This window comes from Peromyscus californicus, unplaced genomic scaffold, assembly GCF_007827085.1.
Source record: "Peromyscus californicus insignis strain IS unplaced genomic scaffold, ASM782708v3 Scaffold_22__1_contigs__length_63687245, whole genome shotgun sequence".
Lineage (NCBI taxonomy): Eukaryota > Metazoa > Chordata > Mammalia > Rodentia > Cricetidae > Peromyscus > Peromyscus californicus.
Window position 1 is genome coordinate 515,919 of NW_026294525.1, and position 5,377 is coordinate 521,295.

The 5,377-nt window shown below is 40.7% G+C and overlaps 1 pseudogene; it reads right to left on the reverse strand.

The window, feature by feature from the left end:
• Positions 1-774: 774 nt before the first annotated feature.
• On the reverse strand, positions 775-2,765 carry LOC128118224 (eukaryotic translation initiation factor 2 subunit 3-like; annotated as a pseudogene).
• Positions 2,766-5,377: the final 2,612 nt, after the last annotated feature.

Below are 5,377 nucleotides of genomic sequence, written 5' to 3' on the forward strand. Positions count from 1 at the left end.
TCCTGCCTGGCCCACAGTCAGGATAAATCTCTCTCACCTGCCAGTCCCACAGCCGCTCAGACTCGACCAAGTAAACACAGAGACTTATATTGGTTACAAACTGTATGGCCGTGGCAGGCTTCTTGCTAACTGTTCTTACAGCTTGAATTAATCCATTTCTATAAATCTATACCTTGCCACGTGGCTCGTGGCTTACCAGCATCTTCACATGCTGTTTGTCATCGTGGCGACTGGCAGTGTCTCTCTGACTCAGCTTTCCACTTCCCAGCTTTATTCTCCTCCTTGTCCCGCCTATACTTCCTGCCTAGCCACTGGCCAATCAGTGATTTATTTATTGACCAATCAGCAACACACTTGACATACAGACCATCCCACAGCAAGGAAGACTGAGATTTTAGCCATAAATAAGAGAGACATAGTCTCAGGGCACTGGAAGAGGGTGAGACACTGTGGTGCTGGATTCCTCTGGTCCCATCCGGGAAAAAACTAAGAGCAAAGGGTTACCTGTGGCAAGGGAATGAGCACTCAGTTTCTAAGAGCCTTGCTCATTTGAGCCCTTGGTCTTTCTTCCCCTTAAAATTTCAGATAATAGAAGGCCAAATAAAGGGAATGGGTCAAGGAAAGTGTGGGTCCTTGGTTTTGACAGCAACAACTGTCCTTCACCATGGAACCACTCACAGATGAATCAAGAAAAAAAGAGATCATTTTCATTTTAGATAGGTTCATGATATGTGTGCTATAGCAAAGTCTGGTTGTAGCGAAGTTTCACTTCAAACTTTCACTTATTGACAAATCAGACATTATTTTGGAATGTTTAACTTCTTCTAAAATGTAGATTTAATCCAATCTAGTATGTAGTATACCACTTTTGACCCTTACTTGTAGGCCCTATATTAGAAGTCAAGGTTAAATTTTCATCACCAAAATATGAGAATATTCTTAATGGTCACCCCTCTTCTTATCTGACCCCAACCAATCACACACCAACATTTCTTAACTCTTTGGCTAAGGGTAATTTATTCTATTACTTCTGTGCACACAGGATTAGTCAAAACAATTTTGCTCTAATCAGCCTTGACAGCACTAACTCTTCTACCTGTTGACAGGGATCCTATGTTGACCATAAGCACTTCATTCTTAGACAGCTTTTGGACCTTTGCTCTTTCTTGTCTCCTTCAGTTTGTATGCCCAGAAGACATCTAAGCAGGAAATAGGAAATTTCCAGTTCTGTGAATATTTCAGGTAAAGTTCCAACTGCACCAAGCACTTGTCCCACCATTCTGTCAGCTCTACACAAAGTGGGGTCAATATTTGTTCCAACTCCAATGAGACCACCTGGGACAGTAAGCATACTGAAGACCATTATGTTCTACAAAAAGTGATACAATTTTGGAAAAGATTGGTTTACACATGAGTTTTCCTTCACTATCTTTGAACACAATGCCAGATCTCACTTCTATCTCCTGGTCTAACTCTAACACTACTTTTAGAATACTACCACCAGCTACACCTCCCTTAAGGTCATCAACTTCGTAGCCATATTTGTTGACATCAAATGACCTGATAACAATGAGACAGGGTTCTGAAGTAAAGTCTCTTGGGGGCACTGGTATTTTCTTCACTATGTACTCACAGATAACTTCAATATTGTATTTCAGCTGAGCAGAAATTGGAATAATTGGTGCTCCTTCTGCTACTGTTCCTTGTACAAATGCAAGAATATTCTCATATTGCTCCTTAGACTGACTTTCTTTTACCAGATCAGTTTTATTCTTTAAATGAGTTTCATGATTTCTGTGGCAGTCAGGTGTTCAGAAGTCTGAGGCTGAGGACATGATTCATTATCAGCTATCAAAGGAAGAGCTGCATCCATTACTGCTGTGCGATTCAGCATCATAGCCATCAAAATACCATGGCCAGGACAGTCAACAAAGGAAACATGCCTGACTAATTTGAAGTTCCCTTTGGTCTTTGGATGTCTGTAGGAAACTCATCTGGTGTACTACTTCCACATGAACTGTAACATTCTGGTCTAGGACAACTTGGGTGATCAAGTTTATAAATGTTAGCATTAGCATGTCCAAACTTGATGGTAGTATTACTTTCTAGTTTGTTTTTGAATCTGACAGTGTGAACTCCAGAAATAGACTTTACCACAGTGGACTTTCCATGAGCTATGTGACCATTTGTACCAATATTAATTGTAGCTTGTCTGCTGATAATTTCATGTGAAAGTGTGTCAACTTGGTGACATCCAGTGTGTTGAGATCCTGTCAGGAAAGATGTGGCTGCCTGGGAGTCACTCCAACCTCATCACCAGCCATCTTGCTTTGTAAAGGGTTCTTTATTGTATGGTGTTTTAGGTTTAAGAAGGGGAGATCAGAGTCTTTGTTTTATATATGACATGTTTAGATCTCTACTAGACATCCAAGTACAGTAGCTAAGTAGGTATAGGCAGGCATATGGCTTAGGATCATGAATGCAGTCTAAGCCTCAGATATAAATTTTAGAATCTAAAGACTGGATGAAGAAGCCTGAAAGGTAAGTATGAGTAAGGAATAAATTAGTCCAATGGTTGCATCATGAAAAGAGTCATCTTCAGAGAAGCAAATCCTTGAGTATGGAGGGAAGTTATGGGATCCAATTCACATCTCATTTATATGGTACTTCCAGGGCATAACGACTAAGGTGAGAGAAATGACATTTGTCTGCCTAGACTGCACTAGTTTAATTCATATTTTGTAAATAAATGGAAGCCCCACAAATGACTGTATTATGTATTTATAGGACATTTCAATAATTTTGTAATGTACAACTGAATACTACATTTATATGGCATTCTATTTAAGATTCACATTGAGAGGCACAGTTCTCTCTTAATAGATTCTTACTAGCTGCTTAGGTTTAACTATTAATCTTGGTATATAACCTATTCTTTATTGCCAAATAATTTAGGTTGATTTTTTTTTATTACTATTATGCTGAAGGCAAAATTCTGTGTCACCTAAACATGATGACACATATGTAAATAGTTTTTAAGCTAGCCTTCTGTAGAGTTGAGCTATAATCTAGTGAACCATCCTACCCAGTTGTTTTTATGTCTCTGAACACTACATCTTAGGTCACATATGTGAGCCAATAAGGGAATTCACAGGCTAGCTCCTGGCCATTGAGAACTCAGTACATTCATATTGGATTTTTTAAAACTAGTTTGATTATTCTAACTAGTTTCTTGAGAAAAGTCATTGTAATAATTCCAAGTATCTGAAAGACTCAAAAGACCTCAGAGGAGTTACCAAGAGGCCAAACATGGTCAAGTATTGGTGTTATTATCACAACTCGGTGTCACACCGATATAGTCAAGAACAGACACCAATTTTTCTTTTGTCTTCCAAACTCACTTTCTCAACATTTTTAAATGTTAGAAACTGGTGATTTCAGTAGAAACTCCCAGGATTCTACAAAGGTGACCCTAATGAGGACTCCTAGTATTGGAAGATACAGAGCCTCAACCTGTTATCTTCTGTATCCAGGCAACTCCCAGTGGTGGAACTGGGACACCAACCCAGTCACAAACCTTTAACCTACAAAATATCCTGCCTGCAAGATGTTCTGGGGCAATGGAGGCACAGAACTTGTGGGAGTGGCCAACCAAAGACTTGTCACGTCTGCCTCGACCAGCAAGGAAGACGCAACACCAGGCTCTTCTCCAAGCAGTTTATTCAGGAACCTTGAACAATCTTCTGACCCCAGGGAAAGCCATCTTCTGACTCCAGGGAAAGCCAGTCCACGCCCTTTATAGCCACTGGGCAACCAACCCCGTAGTGCCACGTGGACAATGCCGATAAGGTCAGACATATGCAAGCAAGCCAGATTCCACGCCCAAGCCAAATAAGGAGTTGTTTATCCCAGAGAACACCTGCCATCGGGAAGGCGGAAGCCGGACGCTGGCACCATCTTTGAGGCACAGCCGTGCACGGCTCTCTACAAAGACTGGTCTAATTTGATGCTCAACCCACAAAAGGGAGTCCATACCTGACACTGCCTAGGTGACCAGGAACTGGAGGCTGTATAGCCCAGAGACCTAGGATAGAAAAAGAATCAGTAAACTGAGTCCTAATGATATTCTGCTATACTCACAGATCTGTACCTAGCCCAATCACCATCAAAGAGTCTTCCTATAGCAAGTGATGCTGAGCAGATGCAGAGATCCACAGCCAAACATTAGGCAGAGGGAGAGCCTAAATTGGAGATCTCTTTTGGGTTGGACCCCTCAGAAGATGGGGAGGAAGAATTATAGGAGCCAGAGGTGTCAAGGAGACCAGAAGAACACAGACCACATCATTAACTAAGCAGTGTAGCTGAAGTTTTTCTGTGTCCCGGCCTGCTGGCAGTTGGAACAAATCTCTCCCACTTGTGTCCCCCAAGTAAATACACAGAGACTTATATTACTTATAAACTGTATGGACATGACAGGCTTCTTACTATGTGTTCTTATATCTTAAATTAACCCATTTCTATAAATCTATACCTTGCCACATGGCTCGTGGCTTACTGGTATTTTACATCATGCTTCTCCTCATGGTGGCTGGCAGCATCTCTCTGCCTCAGCCTTCTACCTCCCAGTATTCTCCTCTCTCCTTATCCCACCTACACTATACTTCCTGTCTGGCTATTTTGGCCAATCAACATTTTATTTATCAATCAATCAGAGCAACACATTCATAGCATCCTTAGCAAAGCAGGGCTCATGAGAGCTTACAGAGACTGAAACACCAATTAGGGAGCCTGCATGGGTCTGTGATAGATAATCTGCAAAAATGCTATGGGTGTTAGCTTGATGTTTTTGTGGGACTCCTAACAGTGGGAGTAGGGTTGTCTTTGAGACTAGATAAGGGTGGAGGCAGTAGCAGTCATGAGAAGAGAAGGGGTTGTGGCAACTTATTTCATGGAATCAGTGCCAAAAAGTGTGGGAAGCAGATGAATTCTGAAAATATTTTGAAAGTAAAGTTGGCCAGTTATTTTGATCAATGAGATAATAGGAACAAGGTGAAGAACCACAATTGCAGGGTTTTGTCTGAACATTTAGAAGTTTGGGAATATCACTAAATAAGGTTGTGAAATGGGCACAAGCAGCAGCCTTGAAGGACACAAAGATATTGTGAAACATATTTCTGATTATTATTATTAGAAGTATTATTATTACTTCTAATATATTACTTATATTATTTAATTTTGAGTTAGAAGTGAGTCTCAACAGAGCCTGATTCCAGTTCCCAGGATGATGCCACTGAAAGTGGAATTTTTAAAAGATATGTGTAACAATATGTTTGTAGTTTGAATCTGTAAACACATGGTGCCTAGGCTGTGCAACTTA